Genomic DNA, 14,746 nt, shown 5'->3' with positions numbered 1-14,746 from the left:
CTTGTGGAATGAGAGATTGGTTGGATTTGTGAGAACTGTAAAATTAAATATGTCTAATTTTTAGGAGAGGTTATACCAAAATTTTTTCAAGATTCATCTATGAACGTTTTCTAAATTTGAATTGAATCGGTTTGCTTTTTCAAAACTTAGAATCAACTAGCATATTTCTTCTTTTGCTAATTTAATTTGTCTGAAACCTTTTTTTATTGTGTTGTTGGTTCTATGTTAAACATAGAACAACATAAAATAAACTTTTGCATATGGATCTTTTTATTTTATTTTAGTTGTCTTATGATTGCAAATGTTCTATTATTTGATTTGATAGAATTAGTTGTATAATGATTAATGGAAGTATAAAGGGTGAAAATATCTAAAATTTAGGCAGATTTTTATGTCAAAATTTTTCTAACAATTTTGAATAAAAATGAATGGTGAAAATTGTAATTTGTGTTATATGTTGTTTCTAATTTTTGTTTTGATTTTTTCTGTTTATAGGAGTGCCAAAATGATGACAATATGCTAGTTACAAGATTCAATGATATTTTGATATATTAATTATATTAATTTATGTAAAACTTCATTCTAACTTGTGGTTGAACTTATAGAACTAACATTGATGTTATTTTGTTTTAAAACAATCTTAGTTAAAATAAAAGATGCTTAAATTATCTATGTCATTATATATTATATCAATATTAACTTGTTTAGTAAATTAGTTAATATATCAATTAATTAAAAAATAATGCAATTTGATAAGTTATGTGTGTAATCTATATTAAAAAATTGTTACAAAATAAATGGTATTTTTGTAACTAAAAGAATAAAAAATGTTATAAAATCAAGTTATATTTTGTAACAAAATGTTATGATAGAAAAAATTATATTATTACGAAAAATATTTAATAGGTCAAGAATTGTTACCACTTTTATAACAAATTTTAATTTTTGTATAAAAAAAATTATCACAAAATATTACTTTATATTGTAACAATTTCATTTTTTCTTACAAAAATATTTTGTAACGAAACATATGGTAACAACTCTGTAAGGCTATAACAATTTTTTTGTTATAAATTTCTTTTGTTACAAAATTCAGATTTTTTGTTATAAATACTATTTTTGTTATAGTGATTTAAAAAAATTAATTTTATTGCACTGTTAGTGTAAATATTTTACACAATGTTGCAATTATATCTATTTTTTATGACTATTCACACATTAAATGTAAAAAGTATTTATTTTTAATAATGTGGTGTTACTTTATTAAATATATGTGTAAAACTATTTTATACTGACATTATATTAAAATTAAATTCTAAAAAAAATATATAAATAACAAAAAAAATGACAAATAACAACTCTACAATCTAATATTTTACGTATTGTGTATTTATAATTTTTTAAAAGTCAATGCTGTAATATTTAAAAGGTAGTGCCTAATTATAAAAAAAGTTAAAAAGTAATATTTAATTTAAAAAATAAAAAAATAAATAATTTTTAAAAAATTAAAATTTATTATAAAAATAAATTAGATAAAATTTAGACAATCATTTATATACACTATAAAATTGATCTTTTTTAAATAGTTGTGAATGCAAATCAACCCCCCCCCACCGATGCCAACTTGACTTTTTTGTCGGATCAAATGGCTCGGCTTGCACAGATTGTGATACAAAAATATTTAATAATAAAAAATTAACAAAAAATTATTAAAATTTATTTTATTTAATATGTATTAATTTAGTAAATATTAAATTAATAACTTTTTTAAATGTTTTTTTTTTTTTGGTTTCTATAATATTATCGTTTTAATTATTATTGAAACGGTACTAATCGAAGGCTAGGTGATGCATCAAATCTCAATATCAGTATTTTATTAAATAATTTTTTTTATATGACTATTCACTTATATATATCTGTCAAAATTTATTTGTATGTAAATAGACAAATAATATATACCACTCGTACATATACGCCTACAAAATTATCGATGCGTATAAGCCTATTCGCAAATGCATATGAAACTGCCCATATGTACATGATACTTTTCACGCATATACCTATTGGTGCTATATATTTACTTATACTTATCGGCACTATTCACCTATTCATATACTGCACTATTCATACATGCATATGGATATGGGGAATCATATATGCAGCGTATATATTAATACTATTTACATATACTTGTCTATAACTATTTACTTATTTTTATCGACACTACTTTTGTTGTAAACGTATTTTGAAAAACACACATGATGATATGTAATCTATATTAAAGCTAATTATGTTTTAAAACAATCTACAACTATTAGTATTATTTCGAAATTGCAAGTCAAATATTGTGTGTGACTACTAGTTTATTTGTAATTAGATTTGGTATCTTGAAAGGTAATACACAATATTATTTCACTAGAAAACCGTGACTAATGTCGTAGATGCATTCTCTCAGATCCCAATTTATATAGGTAATACTAATCTAATGCATATGCCATGTTAAATTTGTTAATCTGATTGGTACACAAGAAAAAAGAATAACCAATAAGATAGAATTGTCCGATGTATAATATATTAATATTTAATTCAGGATAAAGCATTCCCTTATTAGTTTACATTTTGAATTATTTATTCTGATTGATTATTTCAATAAAAACATATACTTTGGCATAGTAATTGTATTATCTTATGTAAATTATAGGCATATTGTTTATGACTTCATTCATTGAATTAATAATCCAATATTTTCTTATGTTTTTCGAATCTATTTCGTTAGATAATCAACAAAGATCTAGTCAATAATAAACTAACAAATATTTTTAAATTATATTTTATATTAATTAATTATTATTAATTAATAATTATTTAAATTTTATTTTTTAAAAATATAAAATTAATAATTATTAATTACAGTTATTTAAAATTGACTAATTAAAAATTATTTACCTATATTTTTCTTTTTCTAATACAATATAGTTTACTCAAATTCTGATCGGCCAACTTAAATCCACAATAAATACATGTTAGTTCAGTGAGCTATTATTTTTCAAGGTTTATATATGTTTTGTACTAAAACCATACCAAGTTTTTTATTTTGTTTAATCCTCTAAATGCACTACAACAAAAATTAATTTTAACATTAAAATTTTAGTGGCAATAATATAATAATCACTGTATCTCTTATTTAACTTATTATTTGCCGCAATTATATATTTATTGTTATTATTATATCTTATAATGATAATTATATATATATATATACTACTTTTTGCGTATATTAAAAATGTTTTTATTGATAATGATATAATTGTCGTTAAAATTTTTTAACAACAAAATATAAAATGGCTAATATCTACTTGCTAATAAATATATCGTTGGTTCTTTTATTTTATCGAGCATAATGATACAAATCAAACATAAATAAATGTTGTATTTCTGTTTCTAAATTCATTTATGTTTTCTTCTGCATGTGACAAGCAAGTCTTCTCAGACAAACTTAACGAGAGAATGAAGCATGTGAAGATGAAACATAATTTCTTTCATCAAGCAAGAAAGAATAAATAAAGTGATATGATCATCAGCATCAGCTGCTTCTGAATCACAAAAGTGATTTCTAAGTTGCCCCACCAAGCAATCTTTTTTGTCTTTATTTGTTATATATTTTGTTGTTATATCTTTGGAGTTTAATTATAAATCAATAAATAGTGAGGGAATAATTAAATTATTCTCATTTTTAGATGATCCAAATTTGATATTAAAAAGAATACCATGCTAGCTACTCGCTTTTCAGTAATTATTAATGAGATTAATTTCATTTCATATATATCAATTTAACAATGTCATGTAAATAAAAACTTATTTATTTTTTTAATCTTTTTTGTTAGTCCTAGTTAGTATATAAAATAATTAAAGAACTTTGATTACAAATTAAAGATATATTGCATTGATGCTAAGACCAATATGTTAGGAACATCAACATGACTGATTTACATATATTAAACAAAAGAGAAAAAGAAAAGGCATGTATTAATAGTGAACAAGTTAACTTGAACATTGATCTTTCACTTATATATATATATATATATAAATATAAAAGATATAGAAATTTTGATGAATAATGGGTGAAAAAGTTGGGTAGTATCCATGAATAAACTATAAATTATCCTGCCAATGAAGGGGAAAAAAAGTCTTGTTTATGACTGTAATAACTAACCATCTAAAAAAATATAAGTACGTCAATGAATTTTTTTTTATTTGTTAGTATTTTGGATAAAAAATTTAATAGTAAAAATAAAAATAGAAAAAGTATAGGGTACCAACATATTATCTGCTAACTTATTGCCAACAATAATTAATTATTATATTTTAAATACATATATAAAGAGACACATCCAGAAAATATATCTATAAAGACACTTCTATTAAACACAACTATAAAAAAAAACATTTTTATTAGACACATCCACGAAGACACTTCCATGAAACACAATTATAAATAAGAGTTGGCAGAAGTTGTCAGATATGCTGTTGGTAACGTAGCGGGACCGATAAAAATAATAAAAAATATTTTTTTTAGAAGTTATAATTTTTTTTTAAAAAAATTTACTTAAAAACATTATTTTTAACATTATAAATAAATAAAAAATAATTTTATATTATCATATTTAAATATTATTGTTAAATAAAAAAATATTTTTACATAAAAAAATTACTTGAAAATTTTTTTTCCGTAAAATCTCGTCCAAACAACTTCATATTATCTTTTGAATGGCCTCCTGCAACACATGTTCTTGTGACTGGTGCTATCCATCATGTGGAGTTTAATATTATGAAATAATTAGCTTTAACATGCCACTTTTATAGTGGCATGGATAATAGTGGCAAAAAATTAGCGACCGTGTTCGAAATTGGATAATATTTTTAGTATTATTGAAGAAATTTAAACCAGATGAGTTCATTATTTTTGGCAGCCTTTTCACTTGCATATACTTTATACACAACCAGTGATATTGTTTGTATCTGATACCTTCCTTAGACAACAAATCCTCTCATTTTACTCTCATCAAGCATCTCGTCAAAAAGTGAGATAAATACTATAAAATAGAGTTGGTTAGATACCTAAAGCAAAATAATGTTACTTTTCTACCATTTAGAGTTTAAAGTTAGTAATAATAATAATCTCGTATGTGTATATATATATATATATATATATATATATATAATATAGGAATTAATTATAGTTAAGAATATTCTTAAATTAGCAAGTATTACTTGTATATAATATCAAAATTACTCTAATATTTAAAAAATTTAGCCCATGTCTATCTTATTACCTCTCTATCTTTAGAAGAACAAAAATTAATCTAAAAATTACATAAATGTTATCTTGTATTTAACTATTTTAAAATAAACAAAGACTATCCTTTTTTCTCATTTTATTTTTTTCCCACAGTTTGTTCACAAAATTTCGATTATGTTAGAGCAATAACTAAACGCAATTAATTAACACAAACAAACAAGTTTTTCTCTTTTTCCAAAAGCATTTAAGAATTTGTCTAATGTATAAAGGTACCTATAACTACAAGCTAGCTAGTGACAATAATAATAGTAATAATAACAAAACACACACACACAACAAAAATGGAGGAAATAGCAATGATTCAAAAGAGGTTTGGTGATGAACAAAGCACACTATTGGACCAATTTGAGAGGCTCTCATTTGAGGCCATGCTTAGAAGAAGCCTCTCAGAGCCAGGGTTACCAAGGTCATTATCCTCATCAGTCTCTCATCCTTCATCTTCTTCAAAGTTCTTCAGTGTTGCACCAACAACTTCAACTCCACTTGTGACTCAACAAGTGAAGCAAGGTCGTGGTCACGGTCGCGGTCGCGGCCGTGGCCATGGTTCCGCATTCCATAGGGTCCTCAAGAAATTGATGAAGCCCTTTATTTTTGGAAGCAAAAAGAATCATAATAAACATGCTCCGGATCCAAAGAATCCAATGTCTTGGAAGGAATTCAGCAGGTCATTAAGGTTCTAACTAATTATTGTTGCTAAGTTTTAATTTGTTAGTAACATTTTTTATTTCTTGGTCTTTTTTTGTGTGTTGTTAAAGTTAATGTCTTTATTATTGTTATGTATTTCTTTGTTTATAGACTTGTAGTCAAGTAGCACATAATCAGATTATTAATTACAATGAATAATGAAATGAAGAGAAGCATATGGTCTCAAAATGAGCAGATTTTTTTTTTTTCTGAATTTTCAAAGTTTAACCACATAATGGAAATTATTATTGTTACTTTTTAATCAGATATCACTGTCCCGATCCTGGAATTAGTTTTTGTGCTCATATTTGTTTATGAACTAAAAAGGAATGTCTAATGTACTCATTTTTTATTCAATCCCACTAGGTAATTAACAAGGTCTAACCAACAACAAGCAAATAAACATTTTTTAATTATACCCTATACTAATTAATTATCATTAATTAGTGATTATTTAAATTTTATTTTTTAAGAAATATAAAATTAATAATAATTAATTACAGTTATTTAAAATTCACTCGTTAAAAGTTGTTTAACTTTACTTTTTCTTTTTTGTTCGATATTGTGTTCATTAATGTTATTACTTGTTTAATTTTAACTTTAAATAAAATTTTATTATAAAAAATTAAATTATTACCATTTTTATTTAAATCAGCATTAGTCAACATTTTACTATTTTTTTAACTACGGTGCAATAACGTTATAATTTGGCAAATATATAGCAGTAGTTAGAGTGGCAAGTGGAGAAGTCCATCCCATCTCGTCTAACAGCTGGTGGTCAAGTCCGCCAAATTTTTTTTTTTTACTATTAAGTATTAAATAATATATAATTTTATAACTATTTTAATAAATTTATAATTTTTAAAGACATAAAAAAATTATAATTTCTAAATTTATAAATATTAAAGTCTTTATAACTATAAATATGTAATAAACATAATCATAAACCAAGTTTTTTGAAATAAAATAATAAAATTAATATTATTTAAAGTAAAATAAATATTTTTCAAAACATATAATTAAACATCTATAAGTTTAGAACATAATCAATCAAACGTAAAACATAATCCAAAATACTAAATTAAAATATTTTCAAAAAAAAATCTTAAATCTACTGAAAAAATCTGCCCGTCCCGTCCCGCTAAAGTCCACGATTTAAGTAGTGCGAATTAGATAAGTTTTTGATGTGTGTTGATCTCAATTTTTTAGTCTGACCTACTTTTTTTAATAAATTATACGAATTGACCTGACAAATTTAGCCTCATTTACCATCCCTAACGAAAATTACCAGGGTGATAAAGATGACTTTTCTTTTATTTTATTAGCATTCCGATTAATGCTTTGAACATCAAATGTGACACACATAAAACAATACTTTAATTTGGAAAGAGAATAATTAGATCGTTGGTATAATTTAAAAAAAAAATCTATATGTTGAAAAACTGAATGACTAAGGATTCTTGAAAAATGTTAAAGCATCCATGCTTTTTATTAACATTAGCAACAGTACTTTAGTCAATATCTTATTTTTATATTATTAAAATTTAAAATTTAAAATTTAAAATTTTAAAATTTAATCTTTAATATTTAAAACTAATTAAATGTTAATCAAAAATAATAAATTTTGTTTGATCATATAATATTGTCGATTGTTCGTCGTTTTATCATTTATCTTTGTGTTAGAAATTGCATAATCTTTCATGACAATAGATAGAAATTGGGTTCCAACTATTTATTAAATGTCATTTATATAAAACAATTTGATTGAATAACTGTAAGTATAGTGGCGTAGTTTGAAATAAAATTTTGGGAGAACTAAAATTTAACATAAAAATTTAATAATAATATTTATATTAAAATAAAATTTATAAATATAATTATTCTTTAAGTTTATTATTAATAAGATAATAAATAAATAAATTTTCAGATAAAAAATATAAAATAATTTATAATGATACTCTTCGAATCTTTAATGATTTAAAATATTTAATAATTAAATCAGAAGTGTTAGTTCAGTCTAAATCTAACATGTTTTTAATGTTTAAAATTAAAAACTATTGTACAATAAAAACAAGAAATGAGAATTGAATCTAAATATTTTAAGTTATAATAAAATATTTAAACCAACTAATTATTTTTTAAATACTACTAATTTTTTTATAAAAAATTTGAGAGAGTTATAGCCGTCTATTGTCTCAATTAAACTCCAACCCTATGTAAGTAGATCAAAGTTAAGTTCTAAACTAAATTATCATCAAATTAAATATGTTTACCTCAATCATAAAGTTCAAAACACCGAAATGGACCCAGGTGCCGATCATATCAAAGTAGGTTAAGGATGTTATCCAGAATATTTTCTTCCAATATTTATTTGTAAAGGTCAAAGAATTTATGCATGCGTGATGTTCTTATCATTCATCAACGACAATGGTAGCATTAACAATCAATAATGTGCTTTATTACTTGCAAATGTTGGTGAGACTGGAAAGTGCGTGGAAACTGGAAACAGGAAAGATTCCTCCAAGCAAACAATAATGTACTACGACCGCTATTATGGGGAAGAAAATTTTTCATCAACGTTATACCTCTTACATATATTTAACACAAAAATATTTAAAAAAATAATTTAAAACAGTTTAAAATTATTCTATTTTATATTTTTTAATTATTACTGAAATAATTGGATAATAATATATTAAATGTAATAAAATATAATTATAAATGTTATATATATAAAATTATAAATATTTAATTAAATTAAAGAAAGTAATTTCAGTCTTAATTTTTTTTCTTTTTTAACATTATTGTATTTAACATGTGATGTTGCTGCGTGAGACTAATTTCTTAGAATTTTTTTAGTCTAAACGCAAATTGATTGATTAAATTTGAAAGCTATCATACTCTAACAAACAAAGAAGAAGGAGAAATAATAGAAGGGTTAGAAAATCGAGAGAAATGAGAAGAAAGTAGTACGAGTGAAATTTTTAGCATTTGGTTTGAGAGATATAAATACTGAGATATAGATATTGTGATACATGTTTATTATAAATATATAAAATTTGTGTATTAGTGGATGGAACATAAATTTTTAGATATAGACACAATTTTTTTTTTCAATTATACTCCTTATAGATCTTCTTTTTCCTTCTTCCATTTTTCACACTTTATCTCTCTCTGCAATAATCTTCTTCCTTTTTTTACTCACACCCAAACCACTATCTTCACCTTTTTCCTTTCTTTCTCCAACCAAACAACTGTTGCCTCTCTTCCTTCCCTTCTTTTTTTTCTTTTTTCTTTGTTCTTCACTTCTATTTCATCACTGCCGCCGTTGTCTTTTGCCGTGGTTGTCTCCAATTCGTTTTTCACGTTATCTCTAGATTCGTTGTTTTTCTTCTCCTTCTTTAAATCCGCCACTTCGCTTCTCTCTTGCTGCCTCTCTACTGTCGCATCTCTCTTACTCTCTCTTTTTGCCTATCCTTTCTAAGATTTGTTTTAATTTTTTTTGTAAAAAAAATTGTTGAATTGATTATTAAATAAAATTCTTGGTGTCATTAATAGTTAAATTTATTGTTGAAATTATTGAAATTTTTTGTTATTTATTTTTTGTGGTTGATGAAAAGTCTAGTAACAATAGTAGCGAAGGTAGATAATGAGAATATTATAGACTTTTTAATAATTTATGTGTCTTGTGTGTTAATGTTCTAAACATAATATATATATATATATATATATATATATATATATATATATTTTGTGTCTATGTCTTTTTTATTTATGTTTTAATGTATATGTTCTTTGATATACACTAACCAAATACAATCTAATATATAGATGAATTTACTGCTAAAAAATTAATTTTAATAATTATTTATTTTGTTTTTAGAAATAATAAAAATAATTACTAATATATTTTACAATAATAATTAAATATTAATTATTTTATATTTTATTGCTAAAAAAATTATTTTAGTGGCAATTATGTAATTGCTAGTAAATATCTTTTTGGTGAACACAAAAAATATTTAATTATTTTTACAGTATGTATAGTAATAATAATAAATATATAATTATCACAAAAATATAAATTAAATAAAATATATAATGATTAACGTATTATCATCGTTAAAAAGTTATATATATATATATATATAGCAACTCATAGGACAGCTGGCACAATTTTAGTGCTTAAAGACTCTAACTGAATCTAATTAAGTACCTTCTAGATTCATTTATTATCTTAACCTTCTTTATCTAAATTAATCAATACTCTATCAAAATTTAAGGCAAAATTTAAGTGAAAATCATAATTTCAATATACTAATCAGCTAAGTTTTTTATGGTTACGACTACGTTGATGATATATATATTATTAGTCTTATTGTATATACAATCAGAAAATTAATTATAATTGATGAATTTATAGGCAGATTTAATCTCTTTTATTAATGAATTTTTAGTTACCAATAAAATTATCGATGAATTTTATCTCTCTATAAAAATTTTATCGAAAATTATTTATCGACAAATTTTTTTTGTCTGTAATTTATCGACAAATTTTTTTTGTTACTGACAAAATTTTTCTTCGATAATGGTTTTCCTTTGTCAAAAAATCATCAGATTTTTCGACAGATTTTCTGTTCGTAATTTACCGACAAATTTTTTCTTTTACCGACAGATTTTTTTTTTGTGATCGTCACTTCAATTTCGCTTAAACCGTCTGATTTTTTGATAGATTTTTCGTCGGTAATTAGAGTCTGGAAAAGCATCTTCAACTCTGAATACAAACGTAGAGAAGAAGCAGCTCGTGCCACGGAGAGAGGAAGAAGCTCGTGTTTTATTTGTGTGGAGTGTGAATGGAGCTCGAGAGAGAGGGGGTAGGTTAGGTTTTAAGTGAATATTTTTTTATGAAATATTTTAAATTACAGATAGATTTTCTGTCTGTAATAATTTAATAAAACGCAGTATTTTTGTTCATTTAAATACATACAGATTTTTCGTCGGTAACTATTTTCTACAAAAAAAATTAATTTTTTCGACAGAATTATCAATAAATTATCTTTTTCGTTTGTAATTTATGCTAATTTATTTTCTTTTGTTTCCGATAAAAAAATTTCTCACAAAATTTGTCTGTATTTCTGTGGGATAAAATTTCTCGAAAATATCCGTCTGTAATAAGTAATTTTCTAGTAGTGATAAACTTGAAAGTTAAGAGTGAAACTCAAACTCAAAATTTGTAAGTGAAGATAGAAAAATGATGTAATTTGAGTTATAGTTTTTTTGGTAACTTATGAGTAACTTTGAATAAGATAAATCTATAACTATAATTAATTGAAAATTATTGCACATGTAATAATGATTAGAGATATAATTATTTATGTGATATTTTTTTATTAGTTTAAATTTTAAAAAATTATAGTTTTATGATATGATATCATAATTTCTATAACTTAAAGTTAAATTTTAATTTTTGTTGACAAAATTTTTTTTAACATAACACAAATAAATTGTCAAATAAGTTTATTACTCATCTTATTTGACCCTACTCGTTAAATGAAATGTCAAATGATTATGGATAGAAAAAAAATAAATTTTTATTATAGTTATGAAATATTTTTTAAAGTCGATTCATTTACAATACCAAATTAACTCTAAAATCAAGAAAAATTACTTTTCATAACAATCAAGTAAATAATTTTTTAAACCAATTTTTTATCAACAATCATACACCACTCAAGCAATCAAACAACCAATAATTCAATCTAGCAAACAACCACATCCACAAGACAAATATAATTACAGAAATATATTTTTTGCATCAATATCTATTTATAATTCTGTAATATAAAATAAATTTTAAGAAAAATCCCTACTTCAACTCGTCGAAACTCGAAAGCTATATAGCGCGTCAAAACCCCTTCTTCTCGGCTTGTAACCTCGGCAGCCGCAACCTCAACTCCAACCCACTTCCGCAGCAACCACAGCAACTCAATCAATAACCAATTCATCACAAAATAACACCATTCAATCAAAGATCATTTTTTTGTAAATTCATTAATGCTCCTCTGAATAAATTTCTTAAGTCCAATTTAAAACATAAACTCTTTTTATAGATAAAATCGACTTTAGGATAATACTTCTTTTAAGTGATTTAAAATTATAAAGTAATTCTTTTTCTGAATAAATTGAACTCAAGATATATATTTTTCTCAATTAAATTAAATTTAAAGCGTACTATTTTCTATAAATTTGAAACTAACTTTTTTTTTAAATAAACTTCAAAGAAAAGAAATAACATTTTGATTACTAAACAATTAGAGTAATGTTACTATAAAAAGTGAAATGTTGGTTGATAGAGTTTTGGAAGATTATTCTGATAGAAATAAGAACTTAAGAAGTTAGAAGAAGAATATTCAGTGAATATAGGTTAAACAAGTTGGTTGATAGAGTATGACAAAAAGTAAATTAGTTAGTAGGGGTGTAATCGGCTCGGTTTGGTTCGGTTTTGGACCGAAAACCAACCGAACCGATCTGATCAGTTTTTCTAAGAGGCCAACCGTTCGGTTGGCTGCTGCTTGACCAACCGAACCGAACCAAACCGAACCAACAGCGATTTGGTTCGGTCGGTTTTTTCGGTTTTTTACACCTGCTTAACTGAATTTAAAATGCTATAAAATGATATTCAAAACCTTCAATAAACTAGAATAACAAGAGTTTATCACATCCAAATCCAATACAAATTCAACTTAATTAAACATAAAACAAAGACAATTAAAAATGTCTAGCAAAACAAAAACAATAAACACAAACAACAACAATAAACACAGTTTAAACCGAAACATTCACTTTTAAACAAACAAAAGCCAAACAGCCACCATGTTTAATCAGAATCTACACCAGACTCATCCTCATCTTCTCCGGTTGGTGCAATTTCTACAAAAATAAAACAAGAAAATCAATATAGATTATAAACATAATATAAATTATAAATTATAAACATAAACCATAAAGGGAACTACAAATTTCTTTTTTGGTTGATATCAATACCTTCCACCAATAAAATAAACAACCTCTATATAAAATAAACCAATATCTTCCACCAATGAATCCACTTGACAAAAGTGCAGAGTTAAAGAAGCAGAAAAGTGAACAAAAAATAGACCTTTGGTAAGACGGAACAGAGATGCAGAGATATCCATCACAAATAAAAAGTGATAAATAAATGTCATAAGATTTTTAAAATAAATTCATTCTCTTTTAAGTGATATCTAAACTGCTAACATTTTATGTGTGATAATTGATAACCATTCCAACAAGAAACTACCTTCTTTTTTTAATCTTTTTCTCTGTTTACGTTAACCACACTTCTCATATAATAAATTGCTTGAGTTTTAGAATTTAATAATCATAACTATGTAATACTAAGAAATGGTTAAAAAAGTATTGTTAGATAATAGAAAGGCTTATGCACATCATATGCCTACAAGTACAAACCTAAAACAAGTTTTAAGCACTGCTGTTAACACAATCGAACTATTTTAGTTATTCATCATGCATCACTATCATATCACTTAATAGTACTGGCAAAGTCATAAAATAGTTGACCAATATTCTCAAAGATATCATGGCCTCTTTTCAGCATCTTTAAGTAACATTTCAGTAATATACTAAAACTCAATATTTACTTTATCATGTAAAAGGCAACATGAAAAGGCAGTTCACCACATGGTTAGCAGCTTAATCAAACAAATGATAAATAAAGGAATCACCTGCAACTTATGGTTATCACCAAGAATAAGAGGTTGCTGATTCACCCCCAAAAATAAGACACATTCAACACAGCAACATTTTCTTAGATCTAATAACTCTATAACTTCATTTTTTCTATTCATTAACTCTGTATATTTTTAAATAAGTCTTCTAAATCACTAAACATACAATTAGAAACTCACATAACAATACAAATAAGCCAATGATCAGTATCACAAGAACAAGAAAGAGCAATCAAAGAGACTCACTAGTAGTTAACAAAAATAACACAGCAACATTAACTAAAAAACAAATCACTAAACATTTGTATATTTTCAACACAGCAACATTTTCTCAGATCTAACAACTCCAGAACTTCATTTTTTCTGTTCATTAACTCTGTATATTGTTAAATAAGTCTTCCAAATCACTACACATACAATCAGAAACTCACATAACAATACAAATAACCAAACACAAAATCTAACATATGACGAAGACATAGTTATGTTTCGTTTTGGGTTTTTGCAGGAGAGGGACTGGTTGTTCGGCGGCTCGGCCTCTGGAGTCTTGCTCGGCGGCTGGACTAGTTGGACGTTGGAGTGCTGCTCGAGTGCTCGACTTTGGCTTTGTTGCTCGGCGATCCTGCGACGGTGACCCTGCGACGGCGACCCTTCGACGGCGATGATGAACGACCTTGAGGCTTCGAGCGACGATTGCCGAGTTCTCTGTCTCCCTCAGCCTCTCCTTCTCTCAAGTATGGAGCTCGGAGGTGGAACCGTGGAACCTTCGAAGAATGGGGGAGAGAGGTGTGGGTGGCTGGCAGACTGGGTAACTGGGTATAGGCTAGGTAGGGTTCGCGGCTGAAGAAGAAAGGGGAAGAAGAAAGCTAGGTTATTTTTCTGAGTTTCCTTTTTATACCTAGGTTAACGGGGGCAACTTAGTAAAATCACACTC

This window comes from Arachis ipaensis, chromosome B2, assembly GCF_059453495.1.
Source record: "Arachis ipaensis isolate K30076 ecotype BB chromosome B2, ASM5945349v1, whole genome shotgun sequence".
Taxonomy (NCBI): Eukaryota; Viridiplantae; Streptophyta; class Magnoliopsida; order Fabales; family Fabaceae; genus Arachis; species Arachis ipaensis.
This window is presented reverse-complemented; position numbering follows the sequence as displayed.